The following is a 15440-nucleotide window of genomic DNA, read 5'->3' as shown; positions in this document are numbered from 1 at the left end:
GTCCTTATAATGTCAGGTCCTTATAATGACAGTCCTTATAATGTCAGGACCGTCCCCTAGGTTGTCAGGACCTACAGGTTGTAATTAATCACTGATATTCATGATAATGACTCCTAGGCCCTCAGGGGCTTAGAAGCACTTTCTGAATTTTCAGAGAAGGATGATACTTTGTTTAATTTCATTGGAATGGAGTGTTTACCCTAGAGTTTTAATTCTCCCAAAACCTAGCCTCTGCACAGAACGTACTGCCTTGAGCTGGAAATGACTTTCGTATCCGTTTGTCTATCTTGTCCCCATGAAGGAGGCTGGTCAGGAGTTACTATGGATGTCTTGTCCCTGAGAGACCAGGGCGATGGTTAGATGAGCGTCCCAATCTAGCTACAGTTGTGACACTTCGGGATTAAAAATCGCCAGATCACCTGCTCTCAACTGCTGGTCCCAGAGCGCAGAATTCAGGGGAACACACCATTCTTCTAGTGTTCCAAGTAAACATGAGATTTCCTCACCATTATGCCTATAAAGGAAATCACCCCCATGGTGCAAGACGTACCCTTCCTCCTGGACTCCTTCGGTAGACTCTCAACTAAGCTGTCCAGTGTCCTCTTGTTCCTTTTCAGTCCGTCCTCCACGTGTCTTCCAGAATGATCTTTTTCAAATCACGTCGGAGTTATTTCTTCGCCCCATCCCCTGCCCCCTAACCCATTAGAAATGTCATCTTGGGTTACATTATTGAGCTCTACATCACACACCATATGCTGAGAGTTTACCTACATCTCTCCCTGGTGTTGCTGCCTTGACACTAATTTCATTTGACCCAATGTCCTGCGGGGGCCTTCAGCAGACACCGGCCACCAGCCCGGGTGGTACCTGCAGGGTCCCATACAAATGTCACTTCCTGCTGTGACTTCCCAAAAGTCCTGGTGATCAGTAGTCCCCCTGCCTCCCAGAACCTCCCCCAGCACACCTCTTATGTAAGACCCCTGTTGAGCTTCTGAAACTTTGTTCTTCTGGTTTGAAGTGACCAACCTGGCATTAGTCCAGGAACCCCAGAGCACTACACTCACAGACCCAATAGAGGCGTTTGCCCCAGGTCCCACCGCCCTCTCCGCATGCACTCTGCCTCGACCTCGCCATGCAGCCCCTCGGGGTGTCCCATGTGCCTGCTCCAAGACTGATAGGTAACAAGCTTCTCTCCTGGTTTCTCTTGTGGCCTGTGTTGAACCGAGGCTCACCACCCAGCACGCTGTGCTCACTTAACACATTGTGATTAACAAAGTCAGAAGCCGCACGATTCACTCAACGTGAATTCGATAGTTCGAATCGAACTATAATTTGATGGTGTTTAGTGTCTTCACAGACTTGTACAACCATCACCACAGTTTTAGGACATTTTCATCTCCTCCAAAGAAACCTTGCCCCCAGCTCAGCTGTCACCATCATTGTCCTCCTCCACGCTAGGCAAGCGCCAGTCTATTTTCTGTCTCTGTGGATTTGCTCATGTTGAACGTTTCATACACACGGCGGCGTATACTAGGCGGACTTCTGTGTCTGGGTCATTGTTGGTAACTCTACCCTTAAGTCTCTGAGGAACTTCCAAACTGTTTCCCAATGTGGCTCCATGAGAAGTTTCCAGTGGTAATTCATTTGCCCTTAAAAAGAAGCCAAAAGGCTCCCCCTTGTCTACAGCCTACCTGACCTGACCCGACCACCTCTTCAACCCTGACCCCCGTCACCCTGTCCCCCTCCCTGTCTCTCATTCTCTCACTCCCTCTGGCTTTTGTGCCATTCTTCAACAGTCTCTTTCCGCCTTCTCCCCCTGTCAACTTCCATCAGAGAGGCCCTCTCTGGACCGGCCCCACGCACAGTCCAAATGGAATCTTCTTATTATGTCCTTCCTTGCATATTCATTATTTATAGGATGCGTGTTTAATCCCACTAAATGGTGGCTATGGATGGGCTTTAAAAATCCTCAGACCTATTTCATAACTATTGTAAGTCGATCTTGTGCAGAAGTCGAAGTATGATGGGGCATAAAATGTACTTGTTAAATGAATGAATAAGCATGAGAGAGAGCTTTGCTAATAAGACTTCACGGTGTCAAGATGGGTCTGTAATCTGCATCATAACGTTCATCTCTCCCTGGGTACTTTCTGGATCCTTCCTTTTGCACTGAATGTTCTAAAAGAGGCCTCAAAAAACCTTTCCTTTAAGGGGCCAGAAGATCAATCCTTTCAGCCTTGTGAGCCAGGCAGACCGTTTTGCATCTACCCAACCTTGCAGCGCTAGTGAGAAAGCGACCTCAGACCGCCGGGAAATGAATGAGCGTGGCCGTCCTCCGACACTTCATCTGCAGAAACAGACAGCAGGCTAGGTTTGAGCTGGAATTATGAATATTTGGTGATATTTGACCTTACCAAATTTGTAGCTTCATGCGGTCCGTCCTAACGAAACTCATCAGAGAAGGACAACGTCAGACGAATTATAGTTCATTCGCATGCGCCCTTTACATGGTGCTAGCGTGCTTCCTGCGCCATGTGCTGCACCGGCTGGCTGGTGGCGACGTCCGCACTCCCATTTCCCTCCCGTTGGCCCAGAAACATGCAGAAGGGGACGTCACGCTCAAAGTAACGAGTGACATTGGCATTTTCATCCTGAGCTGGCCAGGATACTTGAGGAAGTTGGTGGCACAGTACCAGGGGGTCTGGATGGTCCGGCATTAAGCCAAATGCAAGCCGGTTGTAATGTGGACTGTCTGTATTTCAAAGCACAGGACCTGAACACCAAGCTGGGGGCATCTTGTCAGAGGAGAAAAGATGGAGTGATCTGGATGGAAATCCAGAATCTTCTAAACTGTTTGCATCTGATGGTGACAGAGTCATGTCTGGCTGTTTGGGGCATTTTTGTGTCTAAGTAAAAAATCAGGGAAGAGATGCTGACCTAGGATTATAAAAACAGTAAAGAGGGATTTTGGTGAGAAATATGAGCCAATTCTTGTGGCTTGCATTGCCTCATTTATAAAGGCAGGGACAGATGGGACCCCTTTGGTGAGCTAGAATTTGTATTAAGTTCCACTTGCTTTATTTTCTTTCGTTTGAATATGCTGATTAGTAATATGTGTGTCAGAACAGAATCCTTTCCTATCAGTCATTGCCAAACAACGAATAATCCCATGTAAAATATGTTTGCACACTTTAGATATTTATAACAACTTCACTGAACTTGGATTCCTCCTCTGAAACAGGCAGAAAATGTTCTTGTTGAATCCTTAATGCATCGCTTCTTAGCTGGGCTCACCCTTGGGCAATTCTCAAATGACAGGTGCCACCGCTTTCTTGTCTATTGATCTGTTCTCTAGGAAAAAAAGAGAGAGATTTCCCTATAAACTCAAAGCCCTTAACTCATCCATTGTTCATGGGTCCCATTGATTGAAAACCTGCTCTGTGAAAGGTGGTGTTTTCCTGCACTGGGGGAACCTGGTGGGCAAACCTCCCTGCCCTCACGAGCAGGCATTCTGCACGCCTCCCGTTTTCTGTGCCCTCCATGAGGGTCCTTATGGCCGATGTTCTAGAGGAGCTGCATTATAGGCCCGTGACAACAAAGGGCCGTGGAAACAATGGGAGAGGGGTGGGCACGGATTGAGGGGTGACTGGGTTTGATCGAGGAGTCCAGGAAGGCCTCTGTTTTGAGGAAAGACAAAATGAGATGAGGAACGGGCCATGAAAACCCCTTGCAGAGCATGTTGTAGGTGAGGGACCCGCATCTTCAGAGACCCTGGAACGGAAGTTAACGTAGCGGGCGTAGGAGCACCGAGGAGCGTGCGTCCGCGCAGGGAGGATTCCACGATTAGGATGGAGGAGGTGGCCGATGACACTGCAAGGTCCAGGTCAGGACTGTGCGGGCCACAGTGAGGACTTAAGGTACGAGGAGGTTGGGGTGATTGGGGAGCAGAAGAGAGAAAAGCCCCATTTGCCTTTTGAAAGGTGACTGGGGAGCCATGAGGTGAACAGGGGGTGTGTGTTCGCGTAGGAGCAGAGAGTGAAATTCGGAGATGCTCTCAGGACCACCAATGGAGGGGGCTTAGGCCCATGTGACCAATAACCCGTGACAGGGGGCGGGATAAGGTCTAGCTGGCAGGACCAGCTGACGGACCACATGGGGCCAAGAGGACGGGCGTCAACTCGTGGACCTCAGGCTTCTTCCCCTCAGCTCTACCACCCCTCCCCCAGGAGCTAATTTTGATTCCTGTCTTGCCAAGACACTGAACGCTCAAGGGGACAATGTAGAAGCTGCAGGGGATGCCTCCACCACGTCCTTGCACTGACGGAAGCCAGCCAGTCCTGCTCACCTGCCTTGCTCCTGGCCATCCTCGACTTCAGCATAGCAAGCAAGTTTGGCAAACCCATGCCCTGCGGGTCCACCTGCCCAAAGCTGAGAGAGCCTCTGTTGGGTCTTAGTGCCTTGTTTGGTGATGAAATGAGGTTCAGGCTGCTCAGAAGGGGTTTCCCAAAGCGCAGTCATGAGGACTTTTGCATCAGACTGACTTGGGGTGACCTAATGCAGAGATCTGGTGGCTCAGCCCCCACAAAGTCCCTGGGGTCTGGCCTCGGGACTCTGCATTACTCTGGTTTCCAGGTGATTCCCAGGGAAAATTAAAATTTTTTTACTGTGATTAAAAAAAAGCACATCACGAAAACACCTTAACCATGTCTAAGGGTACAGCTCAGTAATGTTAATGACATTCACCTTGTTGGGAAACGGATCTCCAGAACTGTTTCTCCTTGCACAGCTGAACCTCTACACCGATTAAATAGCAACTCCCTTCCCCAACGCCCCCCACCCCCGGGAGCCACCACTGTCCTGTGTCTATGAACTTGACGATACTTGATCTCAGAGGACTCATACAGTGTCTGTCATTTCGTGACTGGCTTCTTTCACTGGACAGAACGTCTTCATGGTCCAGGCCATGGCATGGGTGGCATGTGGCGGAATTCCCTTTCCCTGGAAGGCTAGACGACACTCCATCGTGTGTATATATGGGGCACACTCTACTTACCCGTTCACCCCCCGATGGGCACTTGGGTGGCTTGTACCTCTCGGCTGTCGTGACTCATGCCGCAGGGAACGTGGGCGAGCGACGTCTTCTTCCAGACTCGGCTCTCGATTCCTTTGTATGTATTCCCGGAAGTGAAATGCACATTGAAAGTGTCCACACATTGTTGCTCCACACGAGCGACACCTTAGAAACGGACCCGTTCTGTGTCTTGTTGGTGGGGATGCATGTGAGCGTAGAACGAAGTACACAGACACGTGTGCCCACGCACACACCCAGGTACGGACAGAACGGAGGGGGGCTCCCATCCAGGACTGGGTCGATGCCGACGCTGGGCCGGCGACACTGTGCTATCGTGGGTCGGATGTTACCGTCAGGGGAACTGGGTGAAGCAGGGAGGGTACCTCTCTCTGCGTTATTTCTTACACCTTCAGGTGAATAAAAATTATTTTAAAATTTAAAAAATGCGGGCGCCTGGGTGGCTCAGTGGGTTAAGCCACTGCCTTCGGCTCAGGTCATGATCTCAGGGTCCTGGGATCGAGTCCCACATCGGGCTCTCTGCTCAGCAGAGAGCCTGCTTCCCTCTCTCTCTCTCTGCCTGCCTCTCCATCTACTTGTGATTTCTCTCTGTCAAATAAATAAATAAAATCTTTAAAAAAAAAAATTTTAAAAATGCAATTTAAAAAAGAAAGCCCGGCCCTCACTGCCGTGAAGGTGAGGGGGGGCCCCTGTGTGGAAGGGGAGGCTGGTAAAGGCCTAGATGCAGGGGCGTGGAGTTCCGCGCATCGTTCCGAAGGAGAAATGGCCCCAAGAAGTGACGCTGACCCACGTGTCACATAGACCAAGGGGCATGGAGGCCCAGAGCCCCGAGAGCAGGACCGATGAGACGGGGTGGGGAGAGCCAGGAAAATGATGAGGTCATCCCAGAGCTGCGTCCCCACAGTGTGGGCCTGGAGGATCACATTGCTTCTGGGAGCGTGGGGGGAGCGAGGCATGGGTGGGGCCCATGACCTTGGCCAAAGCCCCTCCTCCCACAGAGCTACGGACAGAGGACTGGGCGCCAGGAGGCTGAGGTGTCTTCTTGAGTCTAAATGAGCCTCAGCTGCCTACAAGCAGCTTTTGGCATCTATCAAATACTCTCCTTACCTGCCCGAGACGGTGAACCCTAATCAGGAACTTAACATTAAAGGTTTTTGTTTGTTTGTTTGTTTTTGCTTCACAAAGTAACAAAATACTTTAAGGATAACTGGCCGCTTCTATTTCTTAGCTCTTGGTACGTGCCAGGTGTTTTGCTAAGTGCTTTAAAACCTCGTGTATTTTACCTCGCGTCCACCCTGTGAGATCGGTCCCTCTCTCCCATTTTAAAGATGAGGACCGTAAATCCGGTCCAGGCTTGGGGCCTCGGCTCTTTCCTGGTTCTGAGAATCGGTCCGCAAGATTAAAAGTAAAGTTTCAGAGAAAGAGCAGACAGTGACAACAGTAACGGCTCAGAAGACAGACACAGTGAGCGAGCCCAGGGTCTCCATCACAGAGCTCGGTCAGGTGCGCTAAGACTTTTTTTTATCCCAAGCTCAGAGACAGGGAGCAGGGGAGAAGCCAGACTCAGGACAGCCAGCCACTCTGTGTCCCACTGAGATCCTGACCATCACGACCATACTTAACGTCCACGTGCTTCTCATTAATCATCAACGCCGAGAGGTGCCAGATGTCCTGAAGTTGAACGCGGTCCCCTAGCCTAGTTTGTGATAAGCTGTAGCCAATCTGTGGTCAATTTTAACATAAACTTCACAGGTGCTTTTTAACTCTGAAATTAACACAGGCCCATTATAGAAAGTCTAGAAAGGTGTAGAGAAGCAAAGTAAAAAAAAAAAAAAAAATCACCTGCAAAAAAATCACTGTTAATATTTCAGTACGATCTGAATCATGCAATGTCTATTTTTCAAGAAGTACATTATACAGTACATACTCATTTGCAATCAAATATTTACTGTATACCATGAGCACCATACCATAATCTATTTTTTCATTTCCCGAAGTGTTGATTCAAGGTTGCCTTCTACTTCGGGTAGACAACATAATTTATTGCATCAAGATCCTGTTAGAACATCATGTTGTTTGCAATGTTTCCAGTTTTTATTAAGCAGTATTACAATGAGTATACATGTTCCTGAACAACACCCCACCCCACCCCACCTCCTCCCCCCCCCCACCAGCCCCACCCTCACCCCCCCAGGAGTGAGCAGGGACACAGAGATAGCCCCCTGGCTAAATTTCTACAAGCAAAATCACATGTTTCCAAGACGTGTGATGCATATTGACAATCTGCATTTCAGAAAGATGTTTTAATGTTGTTAATCAGGTACGAGAATTTGTTTCCTTACCAGTTTGCCAAACACTGATTATTAGGTTTTCCTAATTATTTCAGCAATGTTGTAAGCACCAAGTTACCTCACTTAATCTTATAATATGGTTGTTGCTCTTTTGTTTTCTTGTTTTGCTAATTGTTGTTGTTTTTTTTCCTTGTTGATTTTTAACTAGCTCTTTATATATTCAGAGTAGTAAAACTCTGTTTGGTATGATGCAAACATTTTTCTAAGTTTTCTATTTATTTTACTTATGATATTTAGTCATATGAAAAACTTGCACTTGAATATCTTAATCTCTCAATAATTCACATAATTTATGCCTTTCATCCTGATTTAGAAAGGCTTTCCCCACTCTATTACACAAATACTCAATGACTTTTTTTTTTTTTTTGCTAATGCTATAATCCACCTGACATTTATTAGGCTATACTTTAAATGTTTATTTATCAACCTTAATTTTTTGAGACTATCATGTTTTATAAAACACGTTTTCATACTTATTTAAGAAAATGACTTTAGCTTTATAAACATAAAAAAAAAAAGTATTGCATTCCATTCCCTTCCTCTGAATTTTGCTCTTGGAGAGGGAAAAGAGCAAGTAAAAATAAAATCTCCAGTAATTTACTCCCACAGCTTTGTTTTTAAAAGTATTATATTTCTCATCTTTGTACAAAAATCCCCTTAACCCTTGTACATATCCTTAATAGACCAGGCATAATTCCAATATCCATGATTTATATAAATTCTGCTTGAACCAATTAAAATTTTCAGCCTGTGCCCCTCTTGGGGTAGAGGATATTCACTGGGACTTTACCCAAGCTGCTTAAATAAAATTATTCTGAATATCTGCATAGATTTCTTCCACATAATTAAAATTACTTCAAAAGTTAAATAGAAAAATGCCCTCCAAGTCCAGCATGGTTGTGGGCACGCATACATAAGAAAAAAGTGTTTTCATTATGCTTGGTGGAAAACATACTTTAAAAGTAAAATTTCTGATTGACAAAAGGAATACTATAGTCTAAACAGAACAAGCTTTTCAGAGAACATTTGATAACAATATATCACAATCTTTAATTAATAATCTAACAAGGAAGAGACTTGTATCGCCCCTTTGATCATTTTTCGAGGGAGCTGTAAAGACTGCATCCAGCCATCGAGGGGGAGTCGGCACCAGGGCTGTAGAGGGAAAGGCGGGGGTCTGCTACACAAGCTAAAAATATCTCTTCCCTGGGAACTCTCCCGGAGTTGGTCCATAATGAGATTCAACTTCGATAAATGAATAAAGCTGAGAAAAATAACTTGAAATGCAAGTAATTGGTGTCAAAGAGAAATCTGGATTACCATGATAGAAAAGCAATTTGAAGGAGGCTAACGACGGACAAGTCAGAATGGAATTGAGGGTACTGCATCCGCGTTGGCAAAAGTCTTGAAAAAGGTCTGTTGGGATCTAACGAATGCCAAGGTCATCGAACCCTGGACTTGGCTAAGTGCCCACACCGGGAAGCACGTACTCACTTATCTTTTTATTCAAAGCAAAACAAATAAACAAAAAAAAAAAAATAAGAAGGACATTCTAAACACCATTCGCTACATGTGCAGACTGACATGAGAAGTTGAAGTCTCTTAATAACGTAGATTACCGTGTAACCCTATTTGCATAGAGGACAGGCTTGGCTTGCAACTGTTTGGGTGTACTCGTTAATAGCATCTGCTCTCATTCTAGAAAGTGTTCCAGTTTAAATGATAAACTATGTGAACACAGTATCAATTTCCTCTTGTTGCTACAACAAGTTACCATGAATGTCGGACTCAAAACAACATAGATGTGTTACCCTGTACTTCTACAGGTCAGAGTCCAATGTGGACCTTGCAGGGCTAAAAGCAACATGCCAGTAGGCCTGCCTTCACCTCTGAAGTCTGTGCAGCAGACACTTGTCTTTTCTTGTGTCTAGGTGGTCTTCAAAGCCAGTGATTGCTGCTCAAACCCCTTCTCACTTTTCCTTACTCAGACCTTCTCCTGTCCCATACTCTTAAGGACCCTGGTGATCACATTGGGCCCACCCAAATAATCCAGGTTGATGTCACCATTTGAAGGTCCGCTGATTGGCAAACTTAATTCTTTGCCATATAAGCTAATATATGCATGAGTTCCAAGGAGTAGGACATGAAGACTTTTAGGAAGACCATTATTCTGCCAGCTATAGTCACTCTCTGGTAGCAGGGCCAAAGTTTGAAAGGAGGCTTTCTGATTCAATGTCAGGTGTAATTTCAGTGATCAATGAGGATGTCTTTGATGGAAAAGTCTGGTTCGATCTTTGTGAGATGTTGATTGGTGGGGAGAGCATGAGACTTGCAAATAGAAACTCAATAAAAATACTTATCTGTGGGATGCCTGAGTGGCTTAATGGGTTAAGCCTCTGCCTTCGGCTCAAGTCATGGTCTCAGGGTCCTGGGATCTAGTCCCGCATCGGGTTCTCTGCTCATTGGGGAGCCTGCTTCCCCCTCTCTCTCTGCCTGCCTCTCTGCCTACTTGTGATCTCTCTCTCTCTCTCTGTCAAATAAATAAAATCTTTGAAAAAAAATTTTTTAATATTAAAAAAATTTTTTTTAAAAACTTATCTCTGGGGCACCTGGGTGGCTCAGTCAGGTAAGTATCCAGTTCTTGAATTCAGCTCAGGTCATGATCTCAGATGGTGAGCTCGAGCCCTCTGTCAGTCTCCACACTGGACTCCGCACTAGGCTTGGAGTTTGCTTAAGATTCTCTCTCTCTCCTTCTCCCTCTGCCCCTCCCTCATCTCCCTCTGTAAACAAAACAAAACGAAACAAAAACAAATCTATCCGTGCTTTCTTTATTCAAGGCACCTATTTATGTATAGAAGGAATACCTAGAAAACAGCGTTCCTGCCTTCGAGTTGTTTATGATCTAATTGGACTGTAGTATACTCTCCCCTGCAGAGTACATAAGTCTCTATCAGAGGAGCCTGTAACAAATGAACATGATACTGTACCAATTAAATATGTAAGAATTCAGATGCAGAATGTAAGGACAATTTAAGTTTCACATTAACCAACCAAGTCAGGATTCATTTTATCTTTTTCTTTCCTGTGACAACAAACATGGTACCCATCATGGAAAATTTGGTTTTAAAAAAATCTTCCAACATTCTCAAGCTTGAGAGATCATCTATTATAAATAAACTCGCGATAGCATCCTTACAGAAAAATCTCTGTGGGCTTCTTTATTTCTGTGGAAACCTGGTGCCCACATACCATGCCCTTGAGATGGGAAACTTAGCTCAAGTTCATGGGGTACCTTCATGTCTCCACTCTTGGATAAAGTATTTTTGCTTTAAACAGATTAGGGGTGATTTGTCTGTGATGTCCCCTTCCCCATTCTATTCGCCATGGTCATTTCAGAGCTACATTTATTAGTGGCAGGGTGAGATAGATAGATAGATAGTATTTCAATATGTATTTTCATGTTTATTAGGAAAAATTTATAATAAGCTCATCATATGCCTAAACTCATAGATAATTTTGCCTTGGATGAGGCAACAATGAAACATAGTAATCAATGTAAAGCTATTTACTATTAAGTAAATAATCCATTAAAGAGAGTGAAATAGAAGTGCATGGAAGTCCATGAAAACGCATCTAGCAAACGAGGACACAGTGGAAGAAAGCATGAATTTTAGAGTCAGAACTAAGTTTGGATCCAGCCGGATCACAAACTAGCTTTTGCTCCTAGACCAGTACTTCAATTTCTCTGGGTTTTGCTGCACTGAGTGTTGTTTTTTTTTCCCCCTTCAGGTTGTTTTGAGCCAAATGAGACAATGCATAAAAAGCCTAGACATGTATTAGACACCAAATAAATGTAGGTTCCCTTCTTTAAAAGGCAAGTAATTAATTTAATGTACTTAGGTATCATTTACCCACTGTGGTTCTTACTCACAAATTAAGACAACACAAAGAGTCAACTGACTTAGAGTCTGTTGAGTCGGGGCGGACTGTCAGCCCTTATGTGCCAGGGATGGAAAGAAAGGACAGATGGCCAAAGCTGAGGCCAAGCTTTGGACACCAGTCTCTTAAAGAGGCACCGCCACTGCATACAGTCAGTGTGAAAACAGCTTTATGCACTCCGTATCAAGCAGGTGGCTGTTAGGTGCAGGCACTGGGTCTCAGCCTTGAGGATTTAATATCGGTCAAGAATATTCACAACACCTGTGCCTTCATGGGACCTGTCAGAGAGGCAGACACTAATTGAATTATCCTACAAGTAAATAAGCTCTATTATGGAAAATGTTATAAAGGAAGGGCACCAGTACCACGGGAGTGTCAATCAGGGACACCCTCATTAGTCTGGAGTAGGGGGAAGATCTTCTTGGCCAGTCATATTGCAGCTGAGATCTGAAGACCAAGCAGGGGCTCACCAGGACAGCTGGTAGGAAGTCCATGCTAGCTAGGAGGATTATATGTGCTGGGAAAGAACGGGGTGAGCCGAGAAAAGATTGGTGTACTTGGATCAGAAGGAACAAAGGGGATCTCGTATGACATGAAATGAGTTTTGAGAAGTGGGCTGAAGCCAGATTATAAAAAGACTTGTCCAAATAAAGGAATTTGCTGTTTGCCCTAAAAGGGATAAGACACCATTGAGAGATGTCCATTATGGGGTGACATAAATTAATTAGAAATTTAAAAAGATACCCTGGAAACCCCTGTACTGGTCAGTGTTCTCCCGAGAAATAAACACACACACACACACGCACTCTGGGCTTTAGTATAAGCAGTTGACGCACACATTATGGAGGCTGAGAAGTCCCATGATCTGCCATCTGTAGCCTGGAGACCCAGGAAGGCTGGTTGTGACTTCACTCCACGTTCAAAGAAGGGAGTCCCTGGAGAGTCCCTGGTGTAGATTCTGGTCTGGGTCTGAATGCCTGAGAAGTCAGAGCACGTCGGGAACCGTGCGGTGCGGTAGCTACGTGTGGCTAATGAGCTCTTGGATGTGGCTAGCACAATCCAAGAACTGGATATTTTATTTTATTTATCAGTATGAATTGAAATAGCCACATGTGGGGGCGCCTGGGTGGCTCATGGGTTAAGCCTCTGCCTTTGGCTCAGGTCATGATCTCAGGGTCCTGGGATCGAGCCCCATATTGGGCTCTCTGCTCAGCGGGGAGCCTGCTTCCTCCTCTCTCTCTGTCTGCCTCTCTGACTACTTATGATCTCTCTCTCTCTGTCAAATAAATAAATAAAATCTTTTAAAAAAGAAGAAATAGCCACATGTGACTCGTGACTTCCATACTGGACAATGTAGCTGTCATATGTGAGCCTCTTCTATCCCTGCATATCCCTGATCTCTAACTGAAGTTATTTTATTTATACATTTTACATAGCTCAATATATGTCTCTTCATGCTAGAATGTCTTTTTGACTGCTGGGTACGTAACACTCATGGTAGGGACTGACATGTAGTAATATCTCAATAAATGTTTTGTTAAACTGACTTTAAAATTAGTAAGTACCCCTTAGGCGCACTTTGCTTTCTTAAAAATATCTTATTTTTAAGTAATCTCTACACCCAACTTGGGGCTCAAACCTAACGTCCCAAGATCAAAGGTCACATGCTCTGCCCATTGAGCCAGTCAGGTGCCCCACCAACACTCTGCTGTTTTTTAAGTTCTTTGCTTCTGATGATGTTGCTTTCCACGAAAACATCTGGGAGTCAAAATCAGGGTAGTATTGTAACGAACTGCTAAAAGTTGTTTATTTACCTAGTTGGTTTCATGACATCCAGCTCAATGTTTTGCATTCATCCTAATCAATTATATCTCCTCAGTTTCTGTTTGTCTTCCCATTACGTTGAGATGGACCTGGAGTCTGCCCCTGTCCCTTCCAGCAGTTCGCACATTCGGGAATCCTAGGGACTCTCTTCCTGTACCCTACTGGTGGCTTCTGATACCGCCCAAGACTTGTACAGTGTGGAAGTGTTGGAGGAGGTCATGGAGAGGTCATGACCAAGGTCGTGACCCCCACTTGACCGGGGAGGCAAACTCAGGCAATCAGCGAGGCTCCTCCCCCTCCCCTGTCCGTGGCTATCAGCCCCGCCCAGCAGTCCCACAGTGGGAGGCATTGTTAAGGACTCGGGCTTGAGACCACAGCGTGTCACTCGGGGCACACGGATGGGCTACTTGGCTGAGCCCTGCCAAGGCTTCTCTAAATTGGTAAGATTCTGGAGGGCAGACGGGGGGACCTCCTCCTCGTGCAGCGGCCTCGGACAAGCCGGTGAGTCAGCTCCCTCGCCTGTTAACCCCGCCACGCCTCCCCTGCGGCGGTTTACCTGCCCCCGCTCCCTGCCCTGCGTGTGGGCCCGAGTCCGCAAACCCGCGGGAAGCTTCGGTTTCAGATCCAAGGTGGTGGTTCTCTTTAGACGCCGTTTTTTTGGGGTTGACTTAAAGTCAAGTCTTTTCGCTGTTTTGCAAGGACAAAAGGTCACACCGTCATTATGCCACAAAATGACCCCAAGGTTTTGTTTGCTTTCCTTCGTGTGGTAGAATTCTCAGAGCGTTGGGGGAAAAAACAGCAGAAAAAGGACAGAAGTTCACTCTCCGCGAGCTCTCCTCGGCGCATGTTTGCTGGTGAAAGAATGAAGGCATGTTTAAGAGAAAAAAGGGAAAAGATACTCTTCTAGCCAAGCATACCTCGTCTCATTTTGGCTTACTGCCTTCAAATTCTGTGCACACGCACCCGTTCCGCACGCGCGAGTCACGTGCTATTTTGTGCGTTCACGCGTAATAGTCCAAGTGGATCAACACGGGGGGATGACAGTCTGATCCCACGGCTGTGTTCTCCGACGCTGTAGCAAACATTCCGTCCACCGGTCCCCTGTGCCTGGGCATGTAGCGGAAGCCAGTGGTGATTGGTTCTTCTAATAACGAAACAGCAGTGAATGTTTCATAGATCTCCTGCAACCTGACTCACAGTAGACCCAGCAGTGGTATCCAAAGGGAACAAAGTGTACGAGTCCTTCGTAGCTTTTGTGGGATTTTCTGAGGCTCCTTTCCAAAAGAATGCTACCGGTTCGTGGCACCATCGGGTGGGGTGCGATCGTGCTGATTCCCACTAAAAGTGGTTCTCTGTCATTTTCCTAATCTGGGCTTGTTTTGACAATGGAACTGATCGCAACAGTAGTGACCGTGGGAGCATCTAGTTTTCCGTAGGCGAAGCATAGGAGAGCAGGAGAGTGAGGGCTTTAAGAAGGTGGTTCAGAGTGGCTAAAGATGTAAACTCTGGAAACTGACTTCATGAGGTCAAATCCAGATTCTACCACTTAACCTCTAATTTGTGTCCATTCTGTTCTCGCAAATGATGCTTGGGGTTACCGAGCGAAGATCAAGTGAGTTTATACAGGGAGCGCCTCGTAAGCCCTGGATAATGTTGATTATTATTCCTCATAGTGGGTGTTTTTTATTAACCTCATTTGACAGGTGAGAAATCTGACCCAGGTGGAGGGCTCAAGGCCACTTAGCCCCTGAAAAGTGGGGCTGGGATTCCAACCGCCGGGGACCGTTCCCCAAGAGCGGCAGTATCAGGGACGACACAGGGACCAGAACTCACATCTGAGAAATGCTACTGTTGCTGCCCAGTTAGACCAAGGTGGAATCAGGCACAAGAAAAGAGAGCATAAGGCCGCTGAGATTCACGGGAAATGGCATGACATAATCCCTTGTTTCTAAGATAAACAATAGAGCTGGGGTGTTTTGTCTTGTTTTGTTTTTATATTATTTTTCTAATCCTTGAGATCTGAAGGTAGCTCTGTATTCAAGTGTCCCATAGGATTGTGAAATCCCACTTTGATTACACTGGCCTGGTGGCCAGTAATCCCAGGGTCGCACTCAGGACCCCGCAAATGTCTTCCTTGCCTCGGGAGGGTTCTCTATAAATACTTACTGACCCAAATTTCTCCTAAACATCACCATAAACACTTCCAGTTATTTCTTAATGCACTCTGTTCATAACTG

The 15440-nt window shown here is 45.9% G+C and overlaps 1 protein-coding gene across 1 annotated transcript in view; it reads left to right on the top strand.

The window, feature by feature from the left end:
- The window catches only part of CDH13 (cadherin 13), a 986611-nt gene that overhangs the window by 606969 nt on the left and 364202 nt on the right, over window positions 1-15440 (top strand). The window lies entirely within an intron of this gene.

This window comes from Mustela nivalis (genome assembly GCF_964662115.1).
Source record: "Mustela nivalis genome assembly, chromosome: 18".
NCBI classification, from domain to species: Eukaryota; Metazoa; Chordata; class Mammalia; order Carnivora; family Mustelidae; genus Mustela; species Mustela nivalis.
Note: the sequence above shows the minus strand (reverse complement) of the source record. Positions and strands in the feature narration are given on the sequence as shown.